General features: G+C 48.2%; 1 protein-coding gene and 2 long non-coding RNA genes across 7 annotated transcripts in view; 2 read left to right on the top strand and 1 right to left on the bottom strand.

Moving 5' to 3' along the window:
- Positions 1–13,743, top strand: part of LOC308192687 — a 44,158-nt gene extending 30,415 nt beyond the window's left edge. For 2 of the 5 annotated variants that reach the window (XR_013949008.1, XR_013949009.1), the window contains exon 6: positions 13–1,439. This is a non-coding gene — a long non-coding RNA (uncharacterized lncRNA). Of the gene's footprint in view, positions 1–12; positions 1,440–10,735; positions 11,056–11,082 lie in introns of those variants that run through there. The other 3 variants (XR_013949005.1, XR_013949006.1, XR_013949007.1) reach the window with 3 other exon arrangements.
- LOC308192689 lies at positions 12,283–13,990 on the bottom strand. The gene is made up of 2 exons (XR_013949011.1): positions 13,829–13,990; positions 12,283–13,602 (listed from the first exon to the last, which is right to left on the bottom strand). It is a non-coding gene; the product is annotated as an uncharacterized lncRNA (long non-coding RNA).
- Positions 13,991–14,130: 140 nt separating this feature from the next.
- Positions 14,131–16,631, top strand: part of SERTAD2 (SERTA domain containing 2) — an 81,263-nt gene continuing 78,762 nt past the window's right edge. The window contains exon 1 of the mRNA XM_080586530.1: positions 14,131–14,594. The gene's annotated coding sequence lies outside the window, so the exon portion shown is untranslated. The remainder of the gene's footprint in view (positions 14,595–16,631) is intronic.

Raw genomic sequence — 16,631 nt, 5'->3', positions numbered from 1 at the left:
TTGTTTTTTCAGATGAACTTTTTTGCTGGCCCCAGACCTAACCAGCCTTCTGCAGCCTCCTCCCTTACAAATGGTTTGTGTTCTCTGCTGCAACAAGATTTGCAGACTTTTTCTCCACGCTTCACCTCTGCCTTGTATTTTTCCCACCCAGACTTAAGCAGTTACTTGAACATAAATTAGGAACTTTGTCATCCTGGGTTCTCCCTGCAGTCAATGGTGCGGAAAAAGGAAGAAAAACTCATCCCAACAGGGGTTATAGCTAGGCAGGATCATCCACTGCAGGGTGTCTCTTTCTGATGAGTCTAGATGAAGCCCTGAATGACCACGGCCTTATCTTGGACAGCTTAGTGACATGCCATTTGCTAACTCATAATTCACTCCTTCTGTAATGACACTGGGGATGCTTCACCCAGACTTTATGGAGATCTGCTTTGGGGAAGTATCATGGGTGTAAAATTCAACCCAGCTCAGTGAGATGCGTGGGGATCTGTTTGAATGCCAATGGCCACACCAAGTGCAATGCAGGGAAGAAAGTCAGCCTCCACTAACAATATTTTTTGGCTGATGAAAAACATGCCTTCTGTATTCTATCAAATGCACTAAAATATAGGGGCTTTAAATTAAATAATTTCCTCCATTTTTTTAATACCTAGTAGGTTTTTTCATATATAAACATTTGCTGTAGTAGAGTGGTGAATTATTGTGGTAGGACTAAACTGCTGTGGCTTGAAGAATTTTGCGAAAATAGTTGTTTTATATTAGACAAACATGGAGTTTTGGTTAGTCTGAGGTAGCAGCAAATGAGGCAGAAATAAAAAACTTGGAAAGTTAAGAGACTGCTCTCTCTGTTTGGTTTGTTACCTACGTCAGAGGCATTCTTGATTTTATAAGAAACTTTCTTTAGGCCCCCCCTGAATCTGATGTTGTTCTTTGCCAGGACCTGGACTATCCTTCATTTAACTCCATCAATTATGAGAAATTTACACCTCGAATGTCTACAAGTCTGCTTGAATAGCAATGCTCTCTGTTCAAATTCCCTGTCTGGCAGCCAACTGCTGGCCTCCCCAATTATTTGTTCACAGCCTGCTGAAACAGGGTCCACCTGGGGTGAAATGAAGCATTCTTGTAGTTTCCCCATTGCTATTAATACAGTTGATCACTCTCACAACATCAAAAAATGACACAGAGACAGAGTAAAGACCTAGTCCTTAACAACCTACCCATGAACCCATGGCAAACTCAAGCCCTAAAGGGAAGAAGGAAGAGATTCTCCAGCCATCACCACCACTTGGACCCCAGATTTCTTCTGTGAATCCCTCTGGGATTAACAAACCACCCTGCAGGCATTTTTTGGCACTGGTGTTTCCCCAGTATGGATCAGGAAAATGAGACTGCTTTGAAACCAGGCTTTCCCTGAGCGTTGATGGAAAGAAGGATGCTGGACTTGGTTTACTGGGACCCACTTCGTCTTTCCCATGGGGCACGTCCTGCCCACTCCTCTCGCCTGCAGAGGGAAAGAAGAACACAGAACTCATGGTCTTCACTTGTTTCTCCCAAACCTGCTCTAATAACACTTTGGGGGTCTTACTGCACATCTTATCTAGGCCAAGGTCTGATGCTAGAGGGGCTTCCCTGGCTGTTTTCCAAAACGCCCTGCAGCTGTGTCCAGGCAGGATTTTCTACCTGATTAAATATGCACTCTCTGAGGGAACTTTGTGACCTGAATTATCTCTTTAGGGCAGGCTTCAACTGCACAAAAGACATTGGTAGGAGTACAAGAAAGCTTAGGTGGATTTAGGGGTACAAAACCCTTCAGGGGTCTCCCAAAACCCTCTGACATGTTCATGCATGGGTGTTTCTCGTTTGGGGCTTTCTTTTTGGCATCTCTAGCTCAGCAAAGAGAGTGACCACCACATCCCTGTCACAGCCATAGGCAAAAGCCCCAGGAGGCTAGGTTAGTGCAGAGCTAGGTGTGGAATAGCTGCTCTCACGAAATGGCCGCGGGTTACGTGTCAGAGTGGAAAAACTTTACTAAGAGGTGCATTGTGCTGCCTAAAAATAACTACATCTTCTTTATCCAAACCACATCCCTCTGGAGGACTCCAGTATTTAAGCACATTTGGATGCTTAGAGGAATCCTAATCAGTGAGACATTTCGCTTTGGCCGCGGACCTCTCTGAAGTCACTCAGAAGCATATGCAGAGCTGATCAGAGAATTTGGCCTTCGCCCATGCCCATGCGCTGCAGCAGCGAGTTTGCTGTTTTAGCGGTTTCCTTTAATCGGAGTGATCACTTCCATGCAGAGGGGCAAATTAAAATCCCCTGAACCAAGCTGTAAAAAGAAGCCCATGGCAAGGTGGGCAGGGCAGGACTCATTGACATGTAGCAGGAGGCGCCCTTTGTCACCCATCTTCCAACCTGAGGTGGAAAACATCCCCTCCAGACACTGCATTTGCTTTTTTTTTAGGAGTGTTTGCCTGGAGGAAACAGGTTCCCTGGGCTCCAGTGTCTTCCCATGGGCTGTCTGCAGCATGCTTTGGAAGGAGACCGTGCCACTGAGCTGATGCCTCCAAGCTTGCTCCTCACCTTGCGCCAGTGCCCGGGGGATGCCCCATTGCACCAGGCTGACAAACCCAAATCTGCTCCTACCTCTGCCAGCAACTCAGAAACACAAATAAATATCACACTGGACACATTGCTGAGCATGCGAACAAGCTTCATTCTCCTGGGATCTGCCTCACCCCTTGGTAGGACTCCCTGCACCTTCCTCTCAAGCAGGTGGATGGGATTCTGACCTGGAAGGTCAAGGTCCAGTTGAATCCAGCAGCTCCCAAATGCTCCCACTCCTCTCCCACCATCTCCCTTCTGGGACTGACCACCACTCTTCCCTGGCTCCTTCGGTGAGAGCAGACAATTCAAACGTTATTAAAATAAAATTAACAAATTGTCCCATGACATTTCCAGTTTCTAAAGCGTCCCTTTTTATTCCCTGCAAGTGGTTTTTACTTCTTTAAATTTAAGATGGTGCTGGTCACCTTTGCTCCAAAAATACACAAAGCTGCTGCATAACTATTTTCCAAATAATTAATCTTTCCAGTGGAATAACTTAAAGCCCCACGTTTCCTGTTATGTTATACAGCTGCAATTTGTAACTAGAGATCCTGCACTGCGCTACGTGGGCAGAGGGCCAAGGACATGGCGCTTTACCTACACAAGAGCCCTACATAAATAATCCTTAACCACAAGTTAAACAGTTAGGCACTGTTCGGTTCAAGAAAAAGGACAGGGAAACAAAAGCCTTTCTTCTGGTCGTCGTTGTTTCACAGTTCAGCGTTAAAATTTAGGTGGATGTTGCTGGTATTTTATTTTGCACGCTCCAGTGGCAGGGCATGCTTCTTTCTAATGTGTGGGCATTCGTGTGGCGGGGAAATGCGTCCTCTGTTCTACCACCAAAAGTGGTTTTATTGATTAATTCACGTTTCACACAAATCTTTTGGCTGTCATAAAGATTACAGCCGCCTTCTTAGCTTATCTTCAAGATATGTCAGGCATAAATCCTTGCTTTCCTCCCCAGAAGCGGGGCTAACAAGATCCTACTAACCGGCAGCATGAACTGGGACTGCACCTGGATTTGTGGTGGCACAATGGAAACCAATTCCTCCCTTCTCCTCTGGGCCTTTTCTTTGCAGCCACACGCTGTTCAACCCGTGATCCTGATTAAAACAGCCCGTCAAGGGCTCACCTCCACCTTCCCCATGCAGGCTCTGGAAATCACCAAGTCTTACTCGCCACGTGCGTTTTGTGTGCCTCTGATAACAAAATCATGTGTGTTGGTGAGGTGGGGGAATGCAGAGCTTAGATGCAATAGTGGCAGCATTTATATGCGTTAAAATTCATCCGAATCGTGCATACTACTCTTACACCTTCGTGTGCTCATGGGTCGCGTTCCCAAAAGCTGTCTCATCCCCGAAGACACAGCAATGCGCCTGGAGGAAGGTTGTGGTGGGATGGTAAGATCCACAAGCACCTAAGCCAGGTCAGCATCTAACTCCCCATGCTGTCAGTGGGATTTTACGTGTCTATTTGCACTTCCCAGCCCCTAAATATAGCTGAAGTATCTAACTTGTGGTTAACAGGGGCTAATGCAAGCAGTACGGGATGCAGTGCTCACATGTCCCCTGTGGGAGCAGGCACCGTCTGCTTGCCTCCTCTTTTTGGGGAGAAGATGAGGAGCCAGCAGCTGGGATGTGCTGCCCTGGTGCCTGGGCCACTCCACAACCCCATCATTCCCCAAACCAGCCCCTGCCAGCGTGGAAAAACCAAAGTTCCCACCACACCGGTCAGGAGGAGCCCATCAAGAGGGAAACAATCTGAAATAAGGCAAACTTGAACACGGCTTCCGCAAGGCGTGAAAATTATCGTTTCATGCTTAGAATAACCCCATTACTGCAATATCCTGAATGAATTATGCCAAACTTGCCATGCACACACACACACAAAAATTTCCCTTTGGGCTACTTAACAACAGCGAGAAATTTCAGAAACGGAAGCTCCTGAAAAGAGGGAATTTGAATAAAAGTGTCCTTTGGAACGTAACTACAAAGTGGGTATCATACGGCTTTGATATTTTTAATGGCACTTCTCCTCCTCATTGTGAAATACAGTTCTTTTGTACCCGAAGACTCTTGAAAAGCTTAATCTTGCACGCATTGTGCTAAGGTATGCGTTAGGAAACTCCTCAAATTAAGACCTCTTTGAGGAGCTGATCACTGCAGCGGCTGGGAAGGCCGGAAGAAAAAAGCAGCTCTGAAAAGGAAAATGATTTTCTCCCGGTGAGAGAGGAGTATTTATTGTAAACACGGACGGTGGTGTCTTACACTGCGTTATGAGCAACGGTGCTCGTGTCTTGATTTGTAGTGTCTGAGCACAGAGCTGGTTAATTTGCCACCCCTCGAGGCTGTCGAAGCACTGCTGGGTCAGAGGGAAGAGGAGGCTGTGTGCACTTCTGTGGGCTGGGGTCTGAGCTCCAATGCCTGCTTTCTTGTGAGGGATCCAAGTGAAGAGTTTGTGCCTGGCTTCTTGGACACTGTAAGGAGCCATCCAGTTCCTGGCTAACTTTTTGGAAGCACTGAGGAGTTCCTGTTTTAGCCAGGATAGACCCAACAAGGACAAGAGCTGGGTTGAAGAGCATTTTTCCTGCCTAAATCTGGCCCATGCATCGTCTGTACAGAGACAATCCCAACCTAAGAGCACTTAGCATCCTCCTTGTGTATGGGTAAACACATGAAGTTCTTGCTTTTTCCTGAGTCTCTTAGAGTTTTCTTCACGTGTGACAAAGCCACGAATGCTCTTTTAAGATCAGACTCATCCCAAAGACTGGGAGTACCACCTGGACACGGCTCCATGTCAGCACAACTCTTGCTAGAGAATCCCTGCTAAGTGTGATGGAAAAAAACTTCAAGCAGCTCTTGCACATCATCAGGCACAGAAGAGACACGAATCCAGGCTAAACCTGGCTTTATTTTTTACACTGCTAACAGAAATACATATTGTTTTGCCATGTTTGGTAGTTTCTCCCCAAAGCTGAAGCAACGGGTGGCCATCTGCTTGTGGCAAATGGGCAGAGAAGGATGGGGCAAGAAATGGCAAGGGCAGGATGAAAGATCACACACCGCTCAGGAAAAGGGGTGATGGACTGGTGAAAAAAAAAAGCAAACCAACCAAAAAGTAAAATAAACTTACAGAAACGTGGAGGAGTTCCAGTAAAAGGGGAAAGAGAAACAATCTGGAAGCTGCCCGTGGCGCTGGGGACGGTATATTTAGTTAAGCCACTGGTACTTTCCTCCGTCGGGAAAAGTGACAATTGCAGGGCTTAGGTCTTAATCCAACAAGGGAATTTCGACGTGGGCTTATTTTTAAAGATGTGAGTAATCCTCACGGTTTCAGCTCAGAAAGGTAGACTCCAGTTTGTATCAAGCCCTCTGCCGGGACAGACATCACTGTTAGGGGAAAAAAAAAAAAAAGACATTTTGAACCTATTTTGCTTGAGTCACGTGTTTTATTTGTGCCTTCGAAAGTTGTATGTACCCGTACTAAAAACGTGGGTGCTAAAAACATGAAGAGTTGAAGGTCCCTACAACTGTGCCTATATCCAGTGCTGCTTGAGATGGCACCAAACCAAAAAGCCCCTCTGACGACATCCATTGGCATCTCCTCCTCGATACAGGACCTTTCAGGAGCAGGGCAAATTCTCCATCTCTGAACAGAGAGCCTGGCCAGACGTTTCACAGCAGGAATTTCATTCACTGGACCTTAGGCTGGGTTTCTTTCTGCACCCATCCTTTTGAAATAGTAACAAACCCCAAAGTTTTGAGGCTTAAGCTTTGCTTTGGACACTGGGACGTCAGTGATGCTTGGGTGCTTTTGAAGCTCAGCTCGGCAGGGAGTTGTTCCTGGGGGGAGATGATCCTGCTCCATCTTTTTGGCAATTTTTCACTACTTCAAACACTTCGGACTGCCCTGATGTGGCAGAGACCACCATGTGCTGCTCCTTACGTGCTCTCCGAGGAGGGCCCCAAATCTGGGAGAATTTACTGTGGTCCTTGAAAAGGAGCATATCCCACGTGTCAGCCTGGCAGCTTTGCCTTTTGCAGGTCCACTTTCGAACAAGTTGACGCAGACAAGATGCTCATCAGCACATTCCTCTGCTTCTTTCTGATGGATTGATGTAAGCAAATCCTAATAAGAATAGGGGATTGTATCAAAAAATAGAGAAATAAAGCAGAGTCAAGATGCTCAAAAATGCCTGTGTTGCAAAAGAAAAAAAAAAAAGGAAAATGACTGGAATATCATTTTGTTTAATAAAAAAGGCCTCCATGTGCATTATATGGCCTTAGACATGGGTTCTTTGCAAGAAGAGCCCCAGCACAGCTTGCAGCACCTGGGGGCTGCTGCTGGGGGCTCACAGAAGAAACAAGGGGGCCATCTCTGGTAGCGTGTGGCGGCGACAAGGACAGAAACACCAACTCAAAATCCCCTCTGGCACCCCTCTGGCCTCTGCCTTTTGCCCTCTGCGAGGGCAACAGGACCTGGAAGGCCCTTTGCAACGCCTGCACGAGGCCAGCAGCATCCTTGGGACTCGTGGTTCATTTTTCCCCCCCTCTCCAAGCTCGGGGCCGGCGAGTGGAGGAAGAGCGGGGAGGGCCGGCATGACGCACCCCATCGGCATTAGAAGACTTCGGCGGCTATTTATAGGCCCCCGCCGACCGCAGAAAGCTCTCGGCCTCGCTTTTTCCTCCCTCCCTCTCCCTCTCTGGCTTCAGCTCAGCGTGCGGGGGGAGCGAAGGAAAGGCTGGAAAGCAGCCGCTGTGCCCGAGTGTGACATTCCCGAGCACGGCGAGGATTTCGGCCCCTCCGCTGCTGGAAGCGCCCGGCACATCCAGTCCGAACTAATTAATTTCAGCACACTGGCTTTCTGGCCTGGTGCTCTTTCCTCCAGCTTTTTTTTTTTTTAGCTTGGATTTCTTTCTCTTTTTTTTTTTTTTTTTGCTTCTTTTTATTTTTTTCCCCCTGTCTTTGCACAGTTTTGCTTCCCAGCTCCTGGCACGGGCTCGTCTATTCCTCGGCACGGCTGGATAAACACCGCGCAGCAGAGAGGGGGACCTTGCTATCGGGCAGGGCCAATTTTTCCTTAATTCCTGCCAAGCCCTCCCCATCATATCCCCTTCAATACCCAGCCCGAGCTACGTCCCTCATTTTAGCCCTCCTTTACACCTTCGGATACCCTCACAACCGCAGGGGCAGCCTATAGGGGCTGTGCTCCTCGTGATCTGTCGCCCTTTCCACACACGCATCCCCGGCTCCATGAGGTCCAAAAGGGCTGAGCTGAGCTGCGGATGGGAACAGTCCAGCACTGCCCCTGCACCCCTCCTGCACACCTATTCGTCGCGGATAGCCCCAACAATTTGTCTCCTATCGCTGTCACGGCAGCGCTCACCCTCTTGGCACGCAGGCAGCATTTAGAGGCAGGAATAAAAAATTCGGCACACCTGTATCTGGGCAGCGAGGCAAAAAGAAGGAGTCCTGTCCGTGACAAAGCTGATGGAGAAGCAAAGCCATTTATAATCACTCCAGCGAAGTGAAAAATCGAGGTCACTGGAGGTGCGCATCCACTCTTTTTTTTTTTTAACAAAACAATGCCGATTTTCACAATATTTATTGCCAGCGTCATTTCTAGCAGAAACACTCCTGTATGAATGCAGGCCCTCGGGTTTACAATGGAGGTAAGGGAAGGCAAGCGGGTGAATTAAATCCGTGGTGAGATGCTCTCTTCTGCTTTCGTGTCGAATTAACCATTGCCCTGCCTGTGAGGCTCACTGGAGCTCCTTGCAGCTCCATCAGCGCTGCAGAAAGAAGGCAATCGAGGGGCTAGCGTTTTTTGGGGTGCGGAGAGATGAGCCTTATCTTTAAGTAAATCATTTTACCACTCCGTTTTTGTGCCCGCCGTATCGATCCAGGCTGTAGCCTTGGGGTTGTCGCCCACTGCCAGGGTATGTACGCTCCCCGTGGGCTGTGGGGCTTCCAGCTCTGTCGGTGAACAAGCAGATGTTGAAAAAGGATACAGCTATTTCAAGAGCTATGTCTGAATTTAGGGATGTTGCTTAATTTTTGGCCTCCGAACAAGGGAATACTACTTCCTCTACAAGCTCATCCTTCTGAAAACTGGGTTAGGGAAAGAAATTGGTTCTTCTCGACCTGAAGGTGTCCCAGCCCTGCCCCGAGAACTGGGCGTTCACCCCTGAAATTTGGGATAAACTGGTAAAATTCCGGGATGCTTCTGGAAGGCTGTTTTCAAAGCAGATCAGAACCAACTGCCTGCACAGGAGAAGTTAGTTTTATTCTTCGGTTTTCGGTTCCTTAGTTTTGGAGGCACTTTCACAAACTCTAAAAGCAAATTATCCCTGCACCAGCACAGATCCAGCCTTGACCTTTCCGTAGCGTAATTAAAATTTTAGAGCGCTTTGCCAGATTGCCATATGTCTAAAATTGTTCCTTTCATTTCTACCCTGCTTTCTGCCAACTCCAACGTGTAAGGAATTGGTGGTCGCAGCTCACAATAAATGTCTGCTCGTTTTCATGCATTAAAATCCTGATTTTGAGGGACCTGCAGCTCGAGCTGAACAAACATCACATAGGATACGATTTGCTCTTGAATTTAGCGTGCTTGTCCACATGCAGCTTACACTTTCTCTGAATTTCTGTGCACGAAATTTTCTCACCGAGTATTTCCTAAAACTCCAGCTTGTCCTCACGGACCACACAAAAGCACCTCTGCTGTAAGTATTTAACGTTTGGCATCCGATGGAGGAGGTGTGCTGAGATCCTTGGTTTTTATTGCATTTATGCCCGTGTCCCAGCTTTGCTGCTCCACTCCTAAGCAGGGAAAAAACAAACAAACAACCACCACCATGTGGCCTCTGCCCAAGACGTGCTGCAGTTGGATGACAACTGAAAGCATTAGATCAGAAACATTTGTAAACCAGGCAATGACGCTGTTGGAGGAGAAGTACTTTTATTTACGAAGACAGCTGAATTTTCAGATCACTTGAGACGCTGATGTTTGGCAGAGCTGGGCAGGGCGTCAGGCGTAGGTGCAGCTTCCAAACACACGTGTACACGGCATGGTCTAGGGTTCTTTTCCTCTGGGTAAAGGAGGGTCTTCTTTCTTGTAAAGAGAGCTCTGGCACTCCTCTCTTGGTCGTTTCCTAAATGAAGAGCTCAGGAACGTGATGCTAAACTGTTGAGTGTGTGTATCAGCCTGTTTATGTGCCAGCGGTAATGACGTTGAGCTCAAATCTCAGCCTCTCAAAATGCACGATTACACTCTATGTCCTGCAGTAAAACTGCTAATTTTCATCCAACTGTTTTGAAAGAGACACCTCTCTTAAGAAAAGCAAGTACTTTCCGCTGCTATACCTTTGCTCCCAGTTCTACCTAACACCTACATCAGAGAAAACAGAAGAAGAAAAAAAAAGTATTAGAAATGCAAAGCAAAATGTTTAAAGCGGCAGTTGACACTGTCTCGGTACACAGTATTGTTATTTCTTCGCTGAATTCAGATGGTCGCCAAGAATCTGCAATCTTGTTGCAGCTGGACAGTGTTTATAGACATATGGCAGAGGATGGTTTTCAAAGGAATTTAAATATCGCAGGGAGCGGTTTTATATTCCAGGGCCCCAGGTTTGCTTTGTGATAGCGGTTTACTTTCACTGTTGCTCAAGAAAGGAGCTCTCTGTTCAGAGGGAAATGAAGAAGGTGTGAAGTGAACAAATAAAATGTTAAATTTTCCATCTCTGGCATAGCAGAGGGATAGGAAACAGCATGGCAGCAAAAAAAGACGAGGCCAGAGAGACAGGAGAGATACATGACCTGAACAAATCAAGTCATATAATGCTGTTTTACATTCCCTGAGTCAATGAACATAAATTAACACCAGGTAAGATGACTGTGTTTTTGAGATAAAATTTTGCCTTCCATGAATACCCTCTAAAATGGGCTTAAAAATTCTTTCCATAAACATTTCTAGCCGCTAATCTAATAGACTGGAATGTTTTCAAAAAGCAAACACAGCTGAAGGAAATTTGCTGCTTTTATTCATTTATAAGGGAATATTTGCAGGTTTTTGAAGGTATTCCCTGAGGTCAAGAGTAAGTAAACAAACTTATTTTGTAAACAGCTGCGGTGCAGTAAAAGCGCCAGGGGTTGAGGTCTTTGTGCGAAACGATCGACCAAATGCTCTCGAGTCTATGATGGCCACCAGAAAGGGGTGCAAGAGTCTGAGTAAGCCACAGCACCACGCTCGAGGTACGCCTGGATGCAATCGGGGAAGGATCTGGCCCCTCTCACCCCTGGTTTGGGCTTTGAAACCTCAACTTCAAGGGCTGCAGGGGGAATTACTCCTGGTTTGCAAGGGTGGCAGAGCCGTGTGGGACCTACTCATGCACCTTGAGCAGACCTGCGCAGTCCCTGTGCCCGTGCAGCATTTCCATTCCTCCTTTCGGTTTTGTGGTTTGTTTCTTTCAGTTTAATGACTTCTGTAGAAGCAGCTGTGGAAACCTTAAGGGGAGCTGGAGCCAAAACTCAGACACACTACCTTCCTCCACAGTTTTGCTCCACGTACAAATTATGGAGGGCGAGCTACTGAATTTCCAGGCCAGGGACAAGAATCGTCACTGCCGAGTTGATCCTCGCCTAAACTGCACTGCACTAGTCTAATCGCAAGTGGGTTTGAAGCAGTTTAATGGAAATGGTGTAATTTTAACAGCTAACTTGGTTCAACTCAGGAGTAGCTTGACCCAGCTGAAACAAGCCTGCTCTCAACCTACACACCGAACTAACAAACTCAAACTAAACTGCCTCAAACTGAAACCACCTTCGGCAGCAGGCCGTGTTCTCAGACTTTTCTCTGTAACGGTGAGATTGAGATTTTCAAAGTAAAAGCTGAGATCTTCATATAATTGCTTCCTTGCCTACATTGTCCCTGAAGAAAAAACTGTGCTACGCTGGGAAAGCCGCGGCACCGCGACGATGTGAAATATTACCTTGGTTGCTTTCTCTGGAAGCACACTCGCAAAGCCCCCCTGGTAGGTTGTAGCAGCAGAGCAGGATGATTGCTTATAGACTTTCACCCTCTAGAAGCAATCGTGCCCAAATTCACGAGCCGTTTTCTGTCTAAATTCTGCTAGAATATTACCTCTCAAGAACACACAGCTGCAAAAAGACCATCCACCCTGAAACTCCCACCCCTTTCAGTTCTTTGAAGAGGGTACGTGTGTGCATATATATATGTGTGTGTGTGCGTACCAGTGAATGCTAAATACTCTGTTCATCATTTTATTTGCTGAATTGCACAGAATCTGATGCAAAGCCATGTTTTGTGCTGTGTTCAGAAGTCACTAAGCATGAATCAGGATGTAAGCACTGCTGAAGACTGCAGAACCTTGCAAATATTCTAACCTCTTACTATTATTGCAGGAAAAAAATTATAAGACAGGTCTTAAATTCTCTGCTTTTGCTACCAATACAAATATGGGGATCACTTGTGAAAATCCTTCACTATTCCCAACGATTAGCTGCAGTGAATCCTTTAGTCCAAGTGCCTTGGGTTTCAATGTAAACAGGTCTGTGTGAAGCAAAATACATGTTTGTATTTGTAAATTTTGATGCAAATGGAGAGAAGAGCAAAAAGCAGCGTGTGTAAAACAAAACACAATAAAATAACAGTATGGTGGATTTGGTTTATTCTAATCCAAACACAATTAAAGCAAGAGCATTTACAATAGCACAGCTCAGCAGATTCCACCAGGAATGGAAATATTAGTCAACAAAAAGTTTTATTAAGGTGCAAGCCAGGGTGGGGGCTGGAGAAGCCTTCAGATGCTTTCAAAGCAGACTGATGAAATGGAGAAGTTGGGGTAGTTATTAAACAACATTCCTGTCCTAATTTTATCTCAAACAGAATTCAAAGATTTATGGCTTCATACAGCTGATGAGCTGAGCAGTGCTACAGCCCAAGCAATTCTGCATGTAAGAAATCCTTGGACCACCAGCATGATGAAGATGGTGTCGGGAGAAAACTGAGATGCACGAAGCCAGACGTGTTTCATAGCATCTGTGGGTAAAATTAAAATATACCCATAGTAATAGCTAATTTCTTAAGCTTTGCTGAGCTGTGTGCCATCGTTAAATGCTCAGGAAAGTGTAAGACCCCACCTTACTGGTCTTAGTTTTCTTTCTGTTTCATACTAGAGAATCTTGAGCGTCATCCATCCCAGATTTCTTGAAGACAGCTAGCAGGATTATGCCATAGATGCTGAGACAACCCTGCATTGTTTTTTTTCCTTTTTGTGGGATTCAACATTGCTGCTTCAGCTGGGGGACTGTGAAATCTTCCCTCCGGCTTCCCAGCCCTCAATAAAAGCGACCAGGAATAACCTACTATTTCTAAAGTGGAAAACAAGAACAAATTATGGCAGGTTACAGTTTTTTTCAGCTCTTCAATTAGCGTGGAGGCTAAAATAAGAAAAAAAGATTGTAAATATAGCAGTCTGTCCAGGGAGTAAGTTTTGAAAGCAAAGAAAACAAAGCGTGTATTTTTGCAGCCAGGGAAAACGCCGGCGTAGTCCCTGATTCTGATAGACTTATGTGAGGTAACGCAATGATGTGATCAGCTGTTTTACTGGAAAAAAAAAATAATAAAAGAGTTTGAGAGTTTGTGTGAAGGGGGGAAAGGCAATTTGAGTATCTCGTTTCCTTCACCGAGACTGAACGCCTGGTAGGGCTCCAGCGCTTGTTGGGAACTCCTAGCAGGCACTACTTCCTCGCTCTGCCCAAAATAAATTCCTCCAATATTAATCATTCGCGAAGGCAGCATTGCGCTTTTCTCTCACAGGGCTGATACCGCTCTTATCTGCCGGCTCCTCCCAGCAGCGCAGCAGGAACTGCTCTTTCGCAGCGCAGCCTGTCAAGGCGATCACTTTTAGCATTTTTTTTTTCCCTTCAAATTTGGACGGAACGCCGGAACCCGCTTTGTTCTCTCAAAACCTGACAAAAAAATATAAATAAAAAAGGGGGTATAAGCAGCGGGACGTGGATCCGAGACACCTTTCGGACCCCAAAAGCCCCGGCTCCCCCCTCATCCCAGCCCCGCCTCGCTGAGGTAATTCCCGCCCGCCCGGCGCCCGCCCGCACGCCGCCGGCTGAGGTGACCCCGCCCGGAGCCCGCCCGCCCGCCGCCTCCAGTCACGCTCCCGCCCCCGCCCTGCGTGACCAGCTCTCCCGGCGAGCCCTCCCGATTGGTCCGCGCCGCGCCGTCCATCAAGCCGCCCCGCGATGCTGATTGGAGGAGGCGGCAGGCCAAGCCGCAGCGCCCGCCCCGCGGGGGGTCCCCCCGGCCCTCCCCGGCACTTCGCGCAGTGTCCTCAGAAGACTCATTGGGCCGAGCGGCGCTGGAGGGAGAGGGGGGCGAGCCTCGCTTCCCATTGGCCGGTCGCCGCGTCAATCCACCGAACACCCGCTTCCCATAGGGCAGCGGGGGCGGCGGGGGCGGGGCGGGGCGGTGCCCGGCGGGCCCGCCCTGTGACTAACTCCCGTGTGTGAGTCACGGCGCGGCCCGGCAGCGCCGTTAAATGCCGTGTGCGGGCGGGCGGGCGGCGCTGCCTGGGCTGCCGCCGCCTCCTCCTCCTCCCCCCGCTCCGGTACCCGGCCGGCGGGCCGCGCCTGTCACCCTGTCACATCCCCCCCCGCGGCCCCCAGTCCCCCCGCAGCTCGCCCGCCGCCTGCCGAGCCCCCGCAGCGGCATGGGATAGAGCAGCGCTCCCTCAGCGCCCGGCTGCCAGCTCCTCGCTCCTTTTAACCCCGTTTTTTTATAAAAAAAACCCCTCATTTCTCCCCCAAACGCACACCTCTCTTAAACCTCCTCGCCCTCCCCGTGCCGTGCGGGCGCCCCCCGCCCCGTTGTGCCGCCCTTTTCCCCTCAGCGCACCCCGGTCCTCAACGGTCCCCAACGGTCCTCGCCGCGGAGCCCCCCGGAGCGGGTGAGTGCCGGGCTCGGCGGCTCGGCTCGGGGCCGGGAAGGGGTCGAGGGGGTCAGGGGGAGCCTCAGGGGGAGCCCTCCCCCCCGGAGCCTGGAGGTGTTTTGGGGTGCGCAGCGAGGGCTGTGTGGAAGTTTTGTGTTTTTTTTTTTTTTCGGGGGGTGTGAGGGGCTGCTTTGGGCTGGTTCGGTCGCGAAACTAAAAGAATAAGAAAATAAAAGGGTGAAAATCGCGCCGTGCTGCCCGCGACGCGTTTGGTCTCCGTGAGGGGAGCGCTGAGGTGCGAGGAGCGGCTGAAAGTTGTTGGGGGTCGGGGGGAGGCTCTGCCCCGGCCCCGCTGCCTGTGCCCTTCCCTGGGGGCAGGGAGAAGTGACCCCAAACGCCCCTTTTTTTCCCTCAGGTAGCCCCAATCTTCTGCCCAGGTGTTTGGGTGTAGGGAAATAAGCGTGTGGTAGCTTCGTGTCGTGGTCGTGAGCGGGGGAAAGTCCTGCTGGCGGCTGGGGCTGAGGCTGGGGGAGCTCAGAGTGGAGTTGTCATGTCTCTATTTCACTGCCATTGATTTTTCTTGAGGTATTTTTAGAAATGTGAATGTGGCGTACGTTCTTGTGTGGCGTGCAGTCAGGGTAGCTAAAATAAAACAGATACATGGAAAACCCCAGCAAATAGAGCACTCTTTCCACATGCAGAGCTTCCGAAGCTTTAGCACTCTGTCGGGCTTAGCTGTTAATGTTAGCTGCTTGTATTTTGTAACTCATATCATACGGAAACTGATTGCTGACTTGAAGGCTTACCGGATCTCACAGCGCTCCCAAATTGTCTTTCTCAGGCACATGAAAATTAAGGAGACGTGTACTGAACTTCTGTTAAAAGGAAAGGCCGGCATCTTTCTGAGGGTCTTCCGTGTGAAGTTTTGTTTTTTTTAAGGTAAACACTCTTGTAAGGTGAAGTAAAGTATGGCTTCAGTCAGTAGGTGCTTAAGTGACAGGTCAGTAAATTTCTAGAGGAAATGAAGTCTTTAACAAATCTTGGCTTGTACCTATAAAGAGGGGAGGGGAGAAAACAAACAAAAATCCACCCTGAGGTGGTAAGAATCCTAAATACAAAATCAGCCCTTAGCAGTATCCGTGGGAGTAACTTGCCCAGTATATCCTAAACCTTCCTAAATATCTGCCGCTTTCCCCTTTACCGTGGGGTCCTTGAGCTGCGGTCTCTTCAGTCAGTGTGAAGCAGGCCTGCCTCTCCTCTGGTACTAGTTTAACACCAGTGTGACTCCATTAACTTCAATGGAGTGGATTTGCATGAATGTGAAAAGTAATGAAGAAACGCGTGTTTTTAGAGAGCCTCCAGAGCGGTGACATGATGAGCTCTGACTTCCTCTCTCACCAGACCCAGTTCTGCCACCCTTACTCACAGGAGTGGTACTTTACTGCACGGGTCCTCCCTGTGATGATGCTTGTGTGACTGCGTGTGCACCATGGCACCAGCCTGGCTGAATGAGAACAGCAGCTGGCTTTACAGCTTTTTTTTTTTCTCCCCCTGAAATGAGAATGCATTAGCTGACTCTTTCTTGGGTTGGGAAGAAAATTTCAGAGGACTTTAGGTAAAGCTGCTCGCTCAAGTGACCATACCAAAAATAACCATTGGAGACCTCTGTGCTGCTGGTAAAACAAGCAAGTTTAACGTTTTCTGCGTGTTTAGCTTTCCCTTGTTGCTATGGAAAGTAGAAAAAAGATTGTTGCAGAAGTCGTTATCTTGTCCTGAAATTCCTCTGTGCCTGAGGGAATCCATACCTACATACAGTGGTCAAGCTGTGGTGTTTTTTTGTCTCCCAAAAAAAAAACAACCCAAATTCATGTTCTGTTGTTTAAATGTTTGCTCTTGAAATCATTGGTGGCAGGATCAGGCCCTCAGTTGTTTTTCTTTAAAGCAGTTGGTGGTGGCTTGTATGTGATGTTGTAGAGAGATAGTGGAGATAGTATTATCTGGAGTGTCCACAGCTCAGATCCACTGCCTTGTTACAATCTCAGAAGAAAGCGCTGT

Source organism: Anser brachyrhynchus (assembly GCF_964034855.1).
Source record: "Anser brachyrhynchus genome assembly, chromosome: 3".
Taxonomy (NCBI): Eukaryota; Metazoa; Chordata; class Aves; order Anseriformes; family Anatidae; genus Anser; species Anser brachyrhynchus.
Note: the sequence above shows the minus strand (reverse complement) of the source record. Positions and strands in the feature narration are given on the sequence as shown.